This window comes from Phyllobates terribilis, unplaced genomic scaffold (assembly GCF_046119375.1).
Source record: "Phyllobates terribilis strain yellow unplaced genomic scaffold, ASM4611937v1 Scaffold_2__4_contigs__length_985480577, whole genome shotgun sequence".
In the NCBI taxonomy this organism is placed as follows: domain Eukaryota; kingdom Metazoa; phylum Chordata; class Amphibia; order Anura; family Dendrobatidae; genus Phyllobates; species Phyllobates terribilis.
Window position 1 is genome coordinate 602,350,167 of NW_027362762.1, and position 19,412 is coordinate 602,369,578.

Genomic DNA, 19,412 nt, shown 5'->3' on the forward strand with positions numbered 1-19,412 from the left:
GAGGACCGCCCCAGGAGAGGAACACCAAGAGTCACCTCTGCTTCTGAGGATAAGTTCATCCAAGTCACCAGCCTCAGAAACCGCAGGTTAACAGCAGCTCAGATTAGAGACCAGATCAATGCCACAGAGAGTTCTAGCACCAGACACATCTCTACAACAATTGTTAAGAGGAGACTTTGTGCAGCAGGCCTTCATGGCAAAGTAGCTGCTAGGAAACCACTGCTAAGGACAGGCAACAAGCAGAAGAGACTTGTTTGGGCTAAATAACACAAGGAATGGACATTAGACCAGTGGAAATCTGTGCTTTGGTCTGATGAGTCCAAATTTGAGATCTTTGGTTCCAACCACCGTGTCTTTGTGCGACGCAGAAAAGGTGAATGGATGGACTCTACATGCCTGGTTCCCACCGTGAAGCATGGAGGGGGAGGTGTGACGGTGTGGGGGTGCTTTGCTGGTGACACTGTTGTGGATTTATTCAAAATTGAAGGCATACTGAACCAGCATGGCTACCACAGCATCTTGCAGCGGCATGCTATTCCATCCGGTTTGCGTTTAGTTCGACCATCATTTATTTTTCAACAGGACAATGACCCCAAACACACCTCCAGGCTGTGTAAGGGTTATTTGACCAAGAAGGAGAGTGATGGGGTGCTACGCCAGATGACCTGGCCTCCACAGTCACCAGACCTGAACCCAATCGAGATGGTTTGGGGTGAGCTGGTCCGCAGAGTGAAGGCAAAAGAGCCAACAAGTGCTAAGCATCTCTGGGAACTCCTTCAAGATTGTTGGAAGACCATTTCCGGTGACTACCTCTTGAAGCTCATCAAGAGAATGCCAAGAGTGTGCAAAGCAGTCATCAAAGCAAAAGGTGGCTACTTTGAAGAACCTAGAATATAAGACATATTTTCAGTTGTTTCACACTTTTTTGTTAAGTATATAATTCCACATGTGTTAATTCATAGTTTTGATGCCTTCAGTGTGAATGTACAATTTTCATAGTCATGAAAATACAGAAAAATCTTTAAATGAGAAGGTGTGTCCAAACTTTTGGTCTGTACTAATATATATACAGTGGGTACGGAAAGTATTCAGACCCCTTTAAATTTTTCACTCTTTGTTTCATTGCAATCATTTGGTAAATTCTAAAAAGTTTCTTTTTCTTTCTCATTAAAGTACACTCTGCACCCCATCTTGACTGAAAAAAAACAGAAATGTAGAAATTTTTGCAAATTTATTAAAAAACAAAAGCGGAAATATCACATGGTCATAAGTATTCAGACCCTTTGCTCAGTATAGAGTAGAAGCACCCTTTTGAGCTAATAAAGCCAAGAATCTTCTTAGGAATGATGCAACAATTTTTTCACACCTGGATTTGGGGATTCTCTGCCATTCTTTCTTGCAGATCCTCTCCAGTTCCATCAGGTTGGATGGTGAACGTTGGTGGACAGCCATTTTGAGGTCTCTCCAGAGATGCTCAATTGGGTTTAGGTCAGTGCTCTGGCTGGGCCAGTCATGAATGGTCACAGAGTTGTTCTGAAGCCACTACTTTGTTATTTTAGCTGTGTGCTTAGGATTATTGTCTTGTTGGAAGGTGAACATTCGGCCAAGTCTGAGGTGCAGAGCACTCTGGAAGAGGTTTTCCTCCAGAATATCTCTGTACTTGGCTGCATTCATGTTTCCTTCAATTGCAAACAGTCGTCCTGTCCCTGCAGCTGAAAAACACCCCCATAGCAAGGATGCTGCCACCACCGTGTTTCACCTTTGAGTTTGTATTGGGCAGGTGATGAGCAGTGCCTGGTTTTCTCCACACATACCGCTTAGAATTATTACTAAAAAGTTCTATCTTCATCTGATCAGACCAGAGAATCTTATTTCTCATATTCTGGGAGTCCTTCATGTGTTTTTGAGCAAACTCTATGCGGGCTTTCATATGTCTTGCACTGAGGAGAGGCTTCCGTTGGGCCATTCTGCCATAAATGCCCGATGGCTTTGTAGAACATTCTCCTATCTCCCTACTGCATCTCTGGATCTGAGCCAAAGTTATCTTGGGGTTCTTCTTTACCTCTCTCACCAAGGCTCTTTTCCCATGATTGCTCAGTTTGGCTGGATGGCCAGGTCTAGGAAGACTTCTGGTGGTCCCAAACTTCTTCCATTTAAGGATTATGGAGGCCACTGTGCTCTTAGGAACCTTGAGTAATGCAGAAATTCTTTTATAGCCTTGGCCAGATCTGTGCCTTGACACAATTCTGTCTCTGAGCTCCTTGGGCAGTTCCTTTGAGCTCATAATTCTCATTTGGTCTGACATGCACTGTGAGCTGTGAGGTCTTATATAGACAGGTGTGTGCCTTTCCAAATCAAGTCCTATCAGTTTAATTAAACACAGCTGGACTCCAATGAAGGAGTAGAACCATCTCAAGGAGGATCACAAGGAAATGGACAGCATGTGACTTAAATATGAGTTTCTGAGCAAAGGGTCTGAATACTTATGACCATGTGATATTTCAGTTTTTCTTAATAAATTTGCAAACATTTCTACATTTCTGTTTTTTTTCAGTCAAGATGGGGTGCAGAGTGTACTTTAATGAGAAAAAAAAATTAACTTTTTAGAATTTACCAAATGGCTGCAATGAAACAAAGAGTGAAAAATTTAAAGGGGTCTGAATACTTTCCATACCCACTGTACATATATCCTGAAAGAACTAGTTGGAACTGGTTATAGAACTGGACTTTCAAATTGTTTACAAGAAAGAGACAAAGGATTCAACATGACACCTCCCAAGAGAATACCCTGGCGAATGAGGAGAATATTTGGGAGGAAACATTTAACCCCACAGGACAACATAATGAGACTTATCTATACCATGGACCAGAGACTACTGTGATTGCTCAATTGCCTCAGGGCGACACCCTATTGGGACCTTCCTTTATACTGAATATATCTATGTTATGCTGGAATAATAAACACATCTTTCCTGCGCCATTTCTCTTCAAGAGAAGTTCAGTATCTGACTCTGTCTGTCAGATATCAAAGCTTCACGTATACACTTGAATAAGTTAATTTGGCAAGGGATAAGCAAAGGGTTGGGGTCCTTTGAACCTCACTTCCACAGTTTCACAATAACACTCACCGCCCCGCTTCGGGGCCGCTCTGTGGACTGCGGCGGAGGGGTAAGACTCCAGGAGTGAGCATGCATCTGTGTGTCTGGTCTGGGATGTTTTTTTTTTATTATTTTTTTTTTCATTTTTTTCTATTTATTTTTATTTTTTTGCTACCCATCACATCAATCCAATGCCTCCCTAAATCAGTTTTTAGATTTCTTGTAGGAACTCCACACGGTAGATAATTATAGATTTTGACAAAATAGTTATTTGGTTAACATAGGCTTCCAGCTCACATTTGGGTGATGATTTTTAGAATTTGAGCAATGACACTATTGGTAAGAAATATATGTATACAAAAGTCCACCTATATTCATCAATTAGACTCCAGTCTCCGCAACAGAGAGAGAGAGTAGATTTTAGTTGGGTGTTACCTCTGAGGGTGACCCCACCCACAAGTAAAGATGCTGGGTATAAAAGTTCAGTCAAACATAATGTCTCATACACACCTGATGAAGGCTCTATGAGCAGACACGCGTTATGTGATCCTTTTTAAAGACTCCCTTTGCTCTTCCCTTTTTTGTACATCCATGTCCCTTATGTGTATTCACGGTTTTATGATTTTTTAATAAACCTACAAATATTAATCCCTGGTGGAATATCCTCCATGTAATTGCACCACATTTGGAAGATGCAAAAATTTTTTGGTTACTCTTTCTTCCACGGGAGCGCCTCCTGAATCCATTTGTCTCAATCAGGATTATTTCCTAAGGTGGTTGCTTTTATCACTTTTGTTTTGACTGTATTCCTTCTTTGCATATGCTTTTACTTAAGAGGCGTAGTATGTTTGTTCACAAAGCAGAAAGAGGAAATGCGATGTATACATGGTGATGAAGTGCTGTATAATCAAATGTCCAGTAGATGGCGGTGATGTGTAAGTCTAGATGAAAGAGTTCACAAAGCAGTGAGAGGAAATGAGAGGTAGAACTGGCACTGAAGTGCTGTTTAATCAAATGTCCAGCAGATGGCGGTAACCTGCAAGATTAGGTGGTTATGTAGAACTGTGATGTCGTACCACTATTAATCTTGAGGAATTAACAGAATTAGAATAGTTTTGATGTAATCAAAGATTTAGTTTTTTATGGCGTTGTCCAGGTCTCTTTTGGAGGAGCCCGACTAATAGAATGGTGAAAAAGTTGTCTGTTTATGGAGATACAAGGCTAATCTTCTGGGAGGTAAATGCTGTACTTATTATAAAGATGGCATCAGCTTTCTTCATAAATAAGTTACAGGGCAGTTTGGCGCCAAAAAAAGACTAAGAGGTCTACTATTGTGGGAAGGCTCCCCTTATTCTTTTATAGGCTTCTGCTTAACTTAATAGTGATTTGGGAGGCAGAAGGAGGGGGGAAGCACCGTGGGTGTTTGTATATTTAAGAGGTGAGAGCTCCATATCTTGTCTCCTCCAGGAGCTATTTGTCACAGTCCCCCCCCCCCACAGCTTATCTGATCTCACTCTACTCTCTCAGCTTCCGGAGTGGAGATGGGAGTGGAGATGGGTATGGATCTCCGTCTCCCCAGGGGCCTCAGAAAGCTCCCAGTAAGTCTCTGGAGCTATCCCCCAGTAGGGAGGGGGAAGGGGGTGGGAGAGCAGACACACAGACATTCTACAGTCCTGGAGCCCATTCTCCTACCTTTCCACCCACGCCATGCACTCCTTTCACAGGGTTGGGTCGTCTCTTCTTCCTGCAGGCTAGTCCTGCTTTGCTTCAGACTTTGTCCCCGGATCCAATCGCGGTCTGCTCAGTTTTGAGGGAGGCAGACCGGGCAAGCTGCAGGTTTTACTGCCCAGTTTCTTTCTAGGCCCATGTGTCTTCTCCACACCGCAGCTCCAAGAATCCCTCAGGTTCTGCATCTGACCAAAGTACCTTCACGCAATCAGGGTACTGAGAGGTGGGAAGAGGGGTCTCTTATGGGTATTTTGAGGCCGATACAGTAGAAATCAGGGAAAAGGGTAGGTTTTTCAGAGGCTTAAGGAAAGGAGCTTAGTTACTGCATGTCCTCTCCTGCTCGTGCCTAAGCCACGCCCCCCATTTCAATGACTATTAATGGTTGCATAATTTTACAGTGGTTTGGTTCTCCTAATTGGTATGAGCCTGTATATATTAATTACGGATATTCATTTTATTCTGAATTCTGTACTATACATTGCATAAGATTGCATCAGCCATCATGCTAGAGTTTCTAGATGACATGCGCTATTTGTGTATTTTTAGTTTGGTGGCAAATGCAGAAGAACAGCTGATATGACCGGTTATATAACCCCATGTTAGAGACAGGGGGGGCTCTTGCCATTTCACAGGACATTGAACTAGAATCTGTGTGTGAAACAGCTGATGATGTAGGCCCAAGGAGACACGTTCTTTACCCGGACACATGGTGTCATCCTGACACACGTGCTGGACACAGACAGATGCAATCTACCATCCAGGATCCCAGTAAAACATGGGTGAAACTCAACTATTAAGCTAATTATGGACAAATGGACAATCACTCTGTAACTACATAACTATTTTATGTAACTATTGTAATCATTCTTTTTAATGGACAATCCAAGAATAAATTGATACATTTTTATATAAGAATATCGTGATATTGATACTTTGATCAATCACATCTGATAAGTCCTCGATAGAAAAAATATACAGAAAGAAGTATTTTTTTACATTGGCGAGCCTTAGCCAGTCCTGATTTTTCGTGTTTTCAAGTGAATTTCCTTCTTGAACAAAGGGGGGAGAGTAGAGACGAGCTGAACAGCTGTTATTCACGTGTCAGGAAATCCACTAACTTTGTCACAACAATCAGAAAGAACCTACAGATTGAGGACTGATATATTCTCCGGATGGATTGACAGGCACCAGAAGTACTACAAGGATCAGATCAGACGAGTTGAGCATAATAGGTGCTGATCATCAGAAGCTACGAAATCTGAAGGTAAGCAAAATATGGATATCATTTCTTCTTTTGCTAAACAAAGTAAGATTCAATTCAAAGTTAACGACGAAACTAACTTAGATGTTTTGTGGCTTAGTTTATATAGCGAATGTGAATTGCAGAATTTACAGTTGAATTCTAAGTTGGTATCTTTTCATAGAGACAAAGAAAAATTGAGAAATATTCTACAGTTGGTAGATGTATTTCAGTCTTGTGTTAGAGAAGTCTAAGCAGGACAATTGTGTAGAAGTAGTGTCAAATGGTGATACCGATTCTGACTGTAATGCGGAAATTGAGCAAGAAGTAAGACACGTGTCTCTAATTGAAGGTGACCTTGGGTCTGACAAAGAGACGGACATACAAAAACCTGACATGGGAGGAGACATGATTAACATACGAGAAACTGACATATTAGGTAATTTGGGAGGAGACATGAGTGATGTAGGAGGAGCTGACGTACAAGGGGAACTAAAAATTGCAGAAAACTTAGAAACTACCGAGGCCCAACTTCAAATTAAAGTGAGGAAAAAATTGCTAAAATTATACAAAATCATACCAAAATATGTCAAAATCCATGTCTGTAGAAATTCAGAGATATTTGAGCGCTTTTATGATAAGTTTGATTTATCCAATGAGGAGAGGAATCAATTATTTAAAATGTGAATTCCAGTCACATTTTCCAGACGTTTAAATTTAATGCCCTGTGAAAATGACTCTCCTAATGAATGGAAAAATGATTCGGACAGATTAAAATACTTGATTTATTGTGCCACAAAGGATTTCCCAGACATAAATCATCTGCAAAATTTAAGAATTGGTAGGTAAGAATGTACATATAAATTCATGTCCATATTTGAACGGTTGTACAAAGCTCTCATCAAAAATGGAAAATTACAACAAATGATAACTTTTGTACAAAAATTCAAATTCTTAAATCCAGTATCTCGAGTTATAGCATCACAAAAACATTCTTTATTTGAATGTGCGCAGTTGCTTGATTTTGTTAGAAAACATGAAAATCGTGAAAAGAAAATGAATCAAGCTAAATATGTAAAACCAGAAAAGGAAAAATATCAAAAGCCAATGAGTCTTCCTCGAAATTAAATCTATGAAATACGTAGAAGATTTCATATATGTTATAAGTCATATCAGATGATTCAAAAGTCAATTTCTCCACAGAAAGAGTTAAAAAGTCAGAACTGTGACTTCTCCCTAGAAAAGAAAATGGCCGAAATTGACAGACAGAGACAGGTGAGACGACCAGCTCACAGTGACATCATGGAGAGTAGACTGAAGAACAGGCAGTTATCTGAGCTTTTGAAGGATAGAAAAATGTCTTTTCTAAACAGAGCTTTTCTGGAGATTTTTGACAGACAGAAGATTTGGTTTAGGGAGTGGCTAAGGAAAAACTGTAATTATATGTTGTATCAAAGTGTTATACAAAGTATCATTAGTTATTTATAATCTTATACAGTAAAATTGTGTAGTTACATAGTTTCTGAAAGTTATATATATATATATTTATATATATATATACATACACATACATAATCTGCTAGTTCATGTATTTTATATATATATATATATATATACACACACACAGTACAGACCAAAAGTTTGGACACACCTTCTCATTTAAAGATTTTTCTGTATTTTCATGACTATGAAAATTGTACATTCACACTGAAGGCATCAAAACTATGAATTAACCCATGTGGAATTATATACTTAACAAAAAAGTGTGAAACAACTGAAAATATGTCTTATATTCTAGGTTCTTCAAAGTAGCCGCCTTTTGCTTTGATGACTGCTTTGCAGACTCTTGGCATTCTCTGGATGAGCTTCCAGAGGTAGTCACCGGAAATGGTTTTCACTTCACAGGTGTGCCCTGTCAGGTTTAATAAGTGGGATTTCTTGCCTTATAAATGGGGTTGGGACCATCAGTTGTGTTGTGCAGAAGTCTGGTGGATACACAGCTGATAGTCCTACTGAATAGACTGTTAGAATTTGTATTATGGCAAGAAAAAAGCAGCTAAGTAAAGAAAAACGAGTGGCCATCATTACTTTAAGAAATGAAGGTCAGTCAGTGCGAAAAATTGGGCAAACTTTGAAAGTGTCCCCAAGTGCAGATGCAAAAAGCATCAAGCGCTTCAAAGAAACTGGCTCACATGAGGACCGCCCCAGGAAAGGAAGACCAAGAGTCACCTCTGCTTCTGAGGATAAGTTTATCCGAGTCACCAGCCTCAGAAATCGCAGGTTAACAGCAGCTCAGATTAGAGACCAGGTCAATGCCACACAGAGTTCTAGCAGCACACACATCTCTACAACAACTGTTAAGAGGAGACTTTGTGCAGCAGGCCTTCATGGTAAAATAGCTGCTAGGAAACTACTGCTAAGGACAGGCAACAAGCAGAAGAGACTTGTTTGGGCTAAAGAACACAAGGAATGGACATTAGACCAGTGGAAATCTGTGCTTTGGTCTGATGAGTCCAAATTTGAGATCTTTGGTTCTAACCACCGTGTCTTTGTGCGACGCAGAAAAGGTGAACGGATGGACTCTACATGCCTGGTTCCCACCGTGAAGCATGGAGGAGGAGGTGTGATGGTGTGGGGGTGCTTTACTGGTGACACTGTTGGGGATTTATTCAAAATTGAAGGCATACTGAACCAGCATGGCTACCACAGCATCTTTCAGCGGCATGCTATTCCATCCGTTTGCGTTTAGTTGGACCATCATTTATTTTTCAACAGGACAATGACCCCAAACACACCTCCAGGCTGTGTAAGGGCTATTTGACCAAGAGGGAGAGTGATGGGGTGCTACACCAGATGACCTGGCCTCCACAGTCACCAGACCTGAACCCAATCGAGATGGTTTGGGGTGAGCTGGACCGCAGAGTGAAGGCAAAAGGGCAAACAAGTGCTAAGCATCTCTGGGAACTCCTTCAAGATTGTTGGAAGACTATTTACGGTGACTACCTCTTGAAGCTCATCAAGAGAATGCCAAGAGTGTGCAAAGCAGTCATCAAAGCAAAAGGTGGCTACTTTGAAGAACCTAGAATATAAGACATATTTTCAGTTGTTTCACACTTTTTTGTTAAGTATATAATTCCACATGTGTTAATTCATAGTTTTGATGCCTTCAGTGTGAATGTACAATTTTCATAGTCATGAAAATACAGAAAAATCTTTAAATGAGAAGGTGTGTCCAAACTTTTGGTCTGTACTGTATATATATATATATATATATATATATATATATATATATATATGTATATATATTTATATATACACAATATACACTACCATTCAAAAGTTTGGGGTCATTTAGAAATGTCATTATTTCTGAAAGAAAAGCACATTTTTTTTCAATGAAGCTAACATTAAATTAATCAGAAATACACTCTATAAATTGTTAATGTGGTAAATGACTATTCTAGCTGCAAACGTCTGTTTTTTATTGCAGTATCTACATAGGTGTAGAGAGGCCCATTTCCAACAACCACCACTCCAATGTTTTAATGGTACACTGTGTTTGCTGTGTAAGAAGGCTAATGGATGTTTAGAAAACCCTTGCACGAGTATGCTAGCCCAGCTGAAAACGGTTTGGCAGATTTGAGAAGCTATAAAATTGACCTTCCTTTGAGCTAGTTGAGAATCTGGAGCATTACATTTGTTTGTTCTATGAAACTCTCAAAATGGCCAGAAAAAGAGAACTTTCATGTGAAACTCGATAGTCTATTCTTGTTCTTAGAAATGAAGGCTATTCCATGCGAGACATTGCCAAGAAACTGAACATTTCCTACAACGGTGTGTACTACTCCCTTCAGGGGAGAGCACAAACAGGCTCTAACCAGAGTAGAAAGAGAAGTGGGAGGCCCCACTGCACAGCTGAGCAACAAGACAAGTACATTAGAGTCTCTAGTTTGAGAAATTGACACTTCACAGCTCTCAACTGGCAGCTTCATTAAATAGTACACGCTATGCCAGTGTCAACGTCTACAGTGAAGAGGCGACTCCGGGATGCTGGCTTTCAGGGCAAAGTGGCAAAGAAAAAGCCATATCTGAGACTGGCTAATAAAAGGAAAAGATTAATATGGGCAAAAGAACACAGACATTGGACAGAGGAAAATTGGAAAAAAGTTTTATGGACAGACGAAGTTAGAGGAGTTTGGATCACACAGAAGAACATTTGTGAGATGCAGAACAGCTGAAAAGATGCTGGAAGAGTGCCTGACGCCATCTGTCAAGAATAGTCGAGGTAATGTGATGGTCTGGGGTTGCTTTAGTGCTGGTAAAGTGGGAGATTTGTACAAGGTAAATGGGATTTTGAATAAGGAAGGCTATCACTCCATTTTGCAACGCCATGCCATACCCTGTGGACAGTGCTTGATTGGAGCCAATTTCATCCTACAACGGGACAATGACCCAAAGCACACCTCCAAATTATGCATGAACTATTTAGGGAAGAAGCAGGCAGCTGGTATTCTATCTGTAATGGAGTGGCCAGTGCAGTCACCAGATCTCAACCCCATTGAGCTGTTGTGGGAGCAGCTTGACCGTATGGTACGCAGAAAGTGCCCATCAAGCCAATCCAACTTGTGGGAGGGGCGTCAGGAAGCATGGGGTGAAATTTCTCAAGATTACCTCAGCAAATTAACAGCTAGAATGCCAAAGGTCTGCAATGCTGTAATTGCTGCAAAGGGAGCATTCTTTGACAAAAGCAAAGTTTGAAGGAGAAAATTATTCTTTCAAATAAAAATCATTCTTTCTAACCTTGTCAATGTCTGGACTATATTTTCTATTCATTTTGCAACTCATTTGATAAATAAAAGTATGAGTTTTGATAGTAAATACAAAATTGGCTGGGTGACCCCAAACTTTTGAATGGTAGTATATATATATATATATATATATATATATATATATATATATATATATATATATATATATATATATATATATATATATATATAATACAGACCAAAAGTTTGGACACACCTTCTCATTTAAAGATTTTTCTGTATTTTCATGACTATGAAAATTGTACATTCGCACTGAAGGCATCAAAACTATGAATTAACACATGTGGAATTATATACTTAACAAAAAAGTGTGAAACAACTGAAACTATGTCTTATATTCTAGGTTCTTCAAAGTAGCCACCTTTTGCTTTGATGAGTGCTTTGCACACTCTTGGCATTTTCTTGATGAGCTTCAAGAGGTAGTCACCGGAAATGGTTTTCACTTCACAGGTGTGCCCTGTCAGGTTTAATAAGTGGGATTTCTTGCCCTATAAATAGGGTTGGACCATCAGTTGTGTTGTGCAGAAGTCAAGTGGATACACAGCTGATAGTCCTACTGAATAGACTGTTAGAATTTGTATTATGGCAAGAAAAAAGCAGCCAAGTAAAGAAAAGCGAGTGGTCATCATTACTTTAAGAAATGAAGGTCAGTCAGTGCGAAAAATTGGGAAAACTTTGAAAGTGTCCCCAAGTGCAGTTGCAAAAACCATCAAGAGCTACAAAGAAACTGGCTCACATGAGGACCACCCCAGGAAAAGAAGGCCAAGAGTCACCTCTGCTTCTGAGGATAAGTTTATCCGAGTCACCAGCCTCAGAAATCGCAGGTTAACAGCAGCTCAGATTAGAGACCAGGTCAATGCCACACAGAGTTCTAGCAGCAGACACATCTCTTCAACAACTGTTAAGAGGAGACTTTGTGCAGCAGGCCTTCATGGTAAAATAGCTGCTAGGAAACCACTGCTAAGGACAGGCAACAAGCAGAAGAGACTTGTTTGGGCTTAAGAACACAAGGAATGGACATTAGACCAGTGGAAATCTGTGTTTTGGTATGACGAGTCCAAATTTGAGATCTTTAGTTCTAACCACCGTGTCTTTGTGCGACGCAGAAAAGGTGAACGGATGGACTCTACATGCCTGGTTCCCACCGTGAAGCATGGAGGAGGAGGTGTGATGGTGTGGGGATGCTTTGCTGGTGACACTGTTGGGGATTTATTCAAAATTGAAGGCATACTGAACCAGCATGGCTACCACAGCATCTTGCAGCGGCATGCTATTCCATCCAGTTTCCAGTTTGAGTTTATTTGGACCATCATTTATTTTTCAACAGGACAATGACCCCAAACACACCTCCAGGCTGTGTAAGGGCTATTTGACCAAGAAGGAGAGTGATGGGGTGCTCCGCCAGATGACTTGGCCTGAACCCAATCGAGATGGTTTAGGGTGAGCTGGACCGCAGAGTGAAGGCAAAAGGGCCAACAAGTGCTAAGCATCTCTGGGAACTCTTTCAAGATTGTTGGAAGACCATTTACGGTGACTACCTCTTGAAGTTCATCAAGAGAATGCCAAGAGTGTGCAAAGCAGTCATCAAAGCAAAAGGTGGCTACTTTGAAGAACCTAGAGTATAAGACAAATTTTCAGTTGTTTCACACTTTTTTGTTAAGTATATAATTCCACATGTGATAATTCATAGTTTTGATGCCTTCAGTGTGAATGTACAATTTTCATAGTCATGAAAATACAGAAAAATCTTTAAATGAGAAGGTGTGTCCAAACTTTTGGTCTGTACTGTATATATATATATATATTTACACTTGTATACAGTAGAGATTGTGTATAATCTTATTTATATATATTTAAAGTAATTAAAATATTAATTAATAAATTAGAAACTCATATATAAATTAAAGTAGCAATATTTTGAAGTACATTAGAACCAATATATGTATAAGATATTTAAATAATTCTGTTTCTTTATGAATTTTATATTTAATATTATTTTTTATGTTTCCTTAGAGTTTTCATTCCAAAGCAGGATTTGATCAAACAACTCTAAAATGGTTTTATTTCTTCATTCACACAAGAAGTTGGGAAAAACTGCATGATTTTATGTGTATAACATTTTAAAATAATAACAATATAACTAGTTGAACTATATTATGTGTAACACTTATTAATTATTTCTTTTGTGTTTTATAACTAAAGTAGCTTTACAGCATGACGTGTGACAGCTGCAGCCTTTGAACTTTGTGCAAATAATATAGAATCCCATTCATTCTATTTTCAGCTGATGTAACTTAAAACCTGGTAGCCAGTAAAAAAATAATGTAAGACATTTCTATTTTTGCAAGTCAAGATTATTTTTTTTCAAGCGTCCTAAATCTCAGTGAAGAAAAATCTTACATTATATTATATGTACTTGGGGAATATTCAAAGAAATGTTAAAATATTAAATTTAATAGTTTACAAATGCCAATTGATAATTAGGATACGAAAATTTTTGGTTAAATATATATATACCTATAACTTCATATGTGGAATGTTTGAGTTGAACAAGTCTGTGACAGTCAGAGTGAAATGTGATGAATTAATGTGCAGCTGCTAAGTGTGATTTCTGTGACAGAGGCCTCATCTCATGTATGCTAGGAAAAAAAATGTTTCTTTATGTGAAGGTACAAACATACATTTAATTCTGAGATAATTATGATACATAATTTAGTATAATATATATATATCTACATTTCATTAGTAATTATAATTTCTTGATTTAGTTAATAGTGGATAAGGGCAACCACACATCAAAATGGTTTATAAAGCAAATTTACATTTAGAATAATTTTTCCAAATTATAATTTTATAGTATTAAAGGATATTATCTTTTAATGGTTACCTAAATAGGTACATATCTCTTCAGACAAATATATGCTACACATTTTGAAATTTATGCAAAATAATATTTATAGAAGAATTATTTTTAATTTGGTTGATATATAAATTTTATAAAATAATATTTTTTGGTATTAAGGGGGAAAATGTGTTTTTGATCCTGATTACATAATCACTTTTGATCAATACTTATTTTTCACACATTTTAATGAAGAAATATTAATAAGGTACAATGGTATAATTAAGAAGGGTATTAGTTGCATAATTTAATAATTTTTGGTAATACAAGGCTATGACAAATATGAAATCATCTAGATAATGGAAATATAAGGGTATTTTCATGGAGAATAGAATTACTCTGCATTTGTCATTAACATATAAAGGCCTTATTTTTATTTTATTTTTTAGTCTTAATTTTAGTTTTCATTTTTACATGTTATTCTTACTTTATTCTTATTTTTCCATTTTTCATTTTTCATTTATTTTTTATTTTATTTCAGTTCAATATCTCAATTGAGAAAACACATTAATATTTAATAAAGTAATGTCTTGTACAAGAATATTGCTTCAATAAATAATGACATGGTTCCAATATAAGAAGAAAAATGTTTCAATTTTCTGAGTAAACACAACAAGTCATTCTTGCATTCATTCATTCATATATTTATTCATTTTGGTTGATGAGTATACATTCTTTGGTATTATTGGTTTAATAAAGATATAAACACTTGTTGTTTCAAAACACACTGACACCTATGGGTTGGAAAAGGTAATTACATTTATGACATAAAAATATTCTATTACATGAAGAACTTGATTAATAATGAATTACTATTATTGTTTATTATTCCAAACATAATTTATTTTAATATTTTGATAATAATTAGATGGATACTATTGATTGCTATAGTACGCTGTGATATTATAGGTTAGGAAAATTGTCAGATTTGGTATTAGATTAGGGAATGAAGACTTCAATCAAGACATGGCAATTATGAATTTTATCTTAATAAAGACTTTTCATATTTATAAATCAAAGAGATTCTCAAAAGTTACAAGAAGAAAGAGACGATAACCGGAAGTCTCAAAAGGTAAAGATGTTGTGAATGCTGAGTGTTATAATAGACTGTGTCAATTACAATACATTCTCACCACTGATAACCAGGACTGGAGAGGACGATGATCCTATATGAACTGTGTTGTGTTCAAGTTTCATCACGTTCCAGTGGTTTCCTATCACCTGAAAGCTGGTGAATAATAAAGGAGTGTCAGGATTCTGCTAGCCTGACATATGTGTACATTAAGGACTGAGTACTGGTTATGGTGCTATATACAGCAGGGAAGTGTCAAGTTAACTCTTGCTTTGCTGACCAAAGACGCCACATCTGTTCCAAAAGTGACACGAGACCAGTGCGGATGACACGGAGGATTCCAGAATTGTCCAAAGACAATTCAACGTAAGTCCAAGTGACACTAAACGAATATTAAAGCTACATTTCATCCATGGACTTTGTTTTCTTATCAATTGACACACATGATCTTTCTAATAAAGAGTACAGTTTATGGACTGAACAATAATGAACACAATTATGGACTGTACAATATCTACACGCTATAATTTATTTCAAAGGAGTTTTCATCTAAAGACTGTTATAGAAGAACCAAGAAGAAGATGGGACGAAGATCCGATGTCATCAGATGATGACGATTGGACCCGTGATTACTTTGATTTAGATTTAGGGAAGTATAATTATACATGTTAAATGAATATTAGTCACGGCTTATCATAACATGAATTCACATAATTATGCTATTGAATACATATAACAATAATCCAATATTGATATTATTATTACTATTATTATGGACATTAAAGATATTGCCAAGGAAGAAGAAAAAGAAAAATGATCCTGTTATCCTAATGATGAACCTATCTACTTTGAGAATTTCAGTTGATGTCTGTCATCCTCAAAAAGGGGGAATTGTTAAATATTAATTACAGATATTCATTTTATTCTTAATTCTGAATTCTGTACCATATATTGCATAAGATTGCATCAGCCATCGTGCTAGAGTTTCTAGATGACATGCGCTATTTGTGTATTTTTAGTTCAGTGCCATATGTAGAAGAACAGCTGGTATGACCGGGTATATAACCCCATGTTAGAGATAGGGGGGGGCTCTTGCCATTTCACAGAACATTGAACGAGGATCTGTGTGTGAAACAGCTGCTGATGTAGGAGACGGGTTCTTTACCCGGACACATGGTGTCATCCTAACACACGTGCTGGACACAGAGTCTATGTGCCCACGTTGCATTTATGAAGCAGAAAATTTCTGCTTCATTTCTGCAAGTCCTCTCCCGGAAAAACGCATGCGGAATTCCGCACGCGTTTATCGCGCATTTTTCGCGCGTTTATCACGCGTTTTCCACATGCGGAATTGCCTTGCGTTTTTTATGCATTGGACAAAGGCAATTCTGCTTGCGGAAACGAAAAATTAATTGACATGCTGCGGATTTTTGAACGCAGCATAAACGCTGCGGAAAAATCCGCAGCATGTGCATAGAACTTGCGGAATCCCATTGGGGACCATGGGGTGCGGGTTACCAAGCGTTTTACAAGCGTTTCCGCTGCGGAAATTCCGCATCAAAAACGCTTGAAAAACGCTACGTGGGCACACAGCCAGACAGAAACAATCTACCATCCAGGATCCCAGGAAAACATGGGTGAAACTCAACTATTAAGCTAATTATGGACAAATGGACAATCACTCTGTAACTACATAACTATTTTATGTAACTATTGTAATCATTCTTTTTAATGGACAATCCAAGAATAAATCGATACATTTTTTATATAAGAATATCGTGATATTGATACTTTGATCAATCACATCTGATAAGAAGTCCTCGATAGAAAAAATATACAGAAAGAAGTATTTTTTTTACAGAGCCGAAACTTGCCGAAGCCTGGCAGCTCGGTAGGCTTTGCTACCTGATTGATGATTTCCATGTTGTCTGCTTGCTGGTTCTCCGAATGACTTGTGGAAGCCAATACAGGTGGCTGCCTGTCGTCTCCATCAGCCTGCCTGTCATCTCCATCAGCCTGCCTGTTGTCTCCATCAGCCTGCCCTGAATTCATTACCAATTCATGGGCATGACATATATCCGCAAGTGTTTTCTCCCTGTAAACTCTCCATATCATTCATGTGCACCAGGTATCGTGCAAACAGTTTCTTTCACGAATCAGAATATCGCGACAGAGTCCACGTCTCGCATACACATTGTACAAGATGGCTAGTGACATTTGGCAGGCTGTAACTATGGAAGAAAAGATATGGTCGGTGCTTGTAGCTGCATATGACAAATACCACTTGATGTGGTGACCAGTCTACCTTTCATAGTAACAGTTGAGGGCAATGGATGGGTTTACTATGACCTTCCCGGTATGAGTCAGGAAAAAGTTTGAGATCTGTCGGCCAGCAGCAATGACAGTCTGATATGTTCTGCGTAGACTTTGAGCCATTGAAAAAGGAAAAAAAAATAACAGTTAATCTTGAGCCAGAAGGCACCAGGTTTTGCATGGGGACAACAGAGGGGTTTCAACCCCATATGGAGTGGGGTAGCCCGGGTCCCCTGGCTTGGAGAAACCTTACCAAATGTTCTTCCTCTGAAAGCACGAATGATGCTACTTGAGTGGAGGCACTCTTGTGTTTTCACCCCGACAATGGTCCTTTGAACACTGCAATACATATGATGGGTCCTCCCATTCCACTCTGAAAACTTAGGTGTGAAAAGATGGCAAATATTTGAAATGGTTCTGCAATGACCGCTGGCCACGCAGAGTAACACTACTTACGGTCATATTGCGAACAACCCCTGGTCTTTGGAGGTGTCTTAGAATCAGAAGGGCCTGGAGGTACAGTATGACTTCCTTGCGTTTGTCTTCTGAAACCCAATCCTGGACATTCTCTATGCTCTCTAGAAATGTAGCACTTGCCTTGTCCAGAATTCTCTGGCAGTCATTAGGAGTCTTTGAGGGGTTCATCAGGGTATCATACCTGTGGGGTAAAATACACAGTTATTGCATTTGTTGTACGTTACCCAACATTCAAGGTTTGGTAAAAATCAGTCCAAATATTGGGTACCTCTTGCTCAAGGACTCTTTGCACACTCCCTTGTACAACGCCTAACGCAGGTCCTCCGTAAAGTTCATAAACACCTCACATGCCCGGTATAGCTGAGGATTTTTTATGATCTGTCCTGTTCCCCTCATCTGATAGGTGGTGACTCGCCGAATGTGCTTCATTATTTTGAGGGTGGTCTGGTTCGATAGTTTGAGGCTGCTGAGCGTTTTAAAAATATCATTGACTTTCGTTGGTTTTGTTAAGTACTCCAGAGTTACAAATCTTGGGTTCACAAAAAAAATAAACCTTGCGATGTTCGATACCTCCTGCTTACAATTAGGGACCCCAAGGGTAACTGTCAGATATGAGTGAAAGCCCTTCAGCATGGGGTTATTCATTGAATGACACTTATACAAGCCGGAGGCCGTTCTAGCTAGGCGGTTTTTGCTTCTCCATTGCCTAGACTGAATGTTTTGTGTGCTGCCATCCACGGCCTCCTCTTCCTCAATGGGGTCAGAAATGCTTCCTCTATGCTCAGACTCTGGGCATGGGGTTCCCTCAAAATCGCCTGCAGACTGTTCAGGGACAAGCACGTCCATCACATGTGAATCTGACTCCCCCGGGGGCATGGAGCAGGGGCACAGCTCCAAATGGTCTGTTGGCGCCTGGGTTTGTCCTTTAGAGGTCAAAGGTATGTTGTCCAACTGAAATCTAGGCTTGTTCACTATTAAAAACCCATTAAATTCGGCAAAGGCTACCGTATCTTCCAGGGATTGCAGAGGCTTGACCTCAGTGAATAGGATAGATGTGCCCTTAGCCGCAATGATTCTAAGCCGATCTTTGGCCATAGCCAAGATATTTTTTCATCTCGGAGTCGCTCTTGGACCTCATACACACCCTTCTCAAATGTGTGGACAGATATTTTGGGGTATGTCGGTGACTGTGGGGAAATAAGCAATACAAATGGTCACTGTAGTTTTATAACCCTGCAACAAGGGGTACGCAGCCTGGTGTGGCCGGTACATTCACCTATATGTGGGCGACGCATGACTTCTACCTACCGTTTCATAGGGACGTGTTTCCCGCAGTCAAATGGAGCTTAAAAGTCTGTGAATAATCTTTAACTGCTAGTAAATGTTTTCTGCATATGTACCGGAGGTAGACTGCCTTTCCTCTGAGCTGAGTCGCCTTCGCAGCTGGTTAATTACTGTTCGTGCTTCCCAGTTGAGGAGTCATTCGCACGGGTGCAAAACACCAGTAGCGCTGCCAGAAACATTCAATCCTGGATATATTCTTCCTAATCTTCTATACGGAATCTCAGGGGTTGAGGCACCCATAGCGCTGCCACCTCCACTGTCGAAAGGCATCAGCAGCCTTGATGGAAAAAACCCAACCGTAACCCTAGCCCAACCCTAACCCTAGCACAACCCGCACAACACTAACCCTAGAGCTTACTTTTTACAACATTCCTCGTGCGGTATAAGTGATTACATGACTTTATTCTTC

The 19,412-nt window shown here is 39.1% G+C and overlaps 1 long non-coding RNA gene across 1 annotated transcript in view; it reads right to left on the bottom strand.

Annotated features, from left to right (window-relative positions):
* Window positions 1-5,182, bottom strand: part of LOC141252881 (uncharacterized) — a 29,140-nt gene extending 23,958 nt beyond the window's left edge. Inside the window, exon 1 of the long non-coding RNA XR_012314144.1 lies at window positions 4,791-5,182. This is a non-coding gene — a long non-coding RNA (uncharacterized lncRNA). The remainder of the gene's footprint in view (window positions 1-4,790) is intronic.
* Window positions 5,183-19,412: the final 14,230 nt, after the last annotated feature.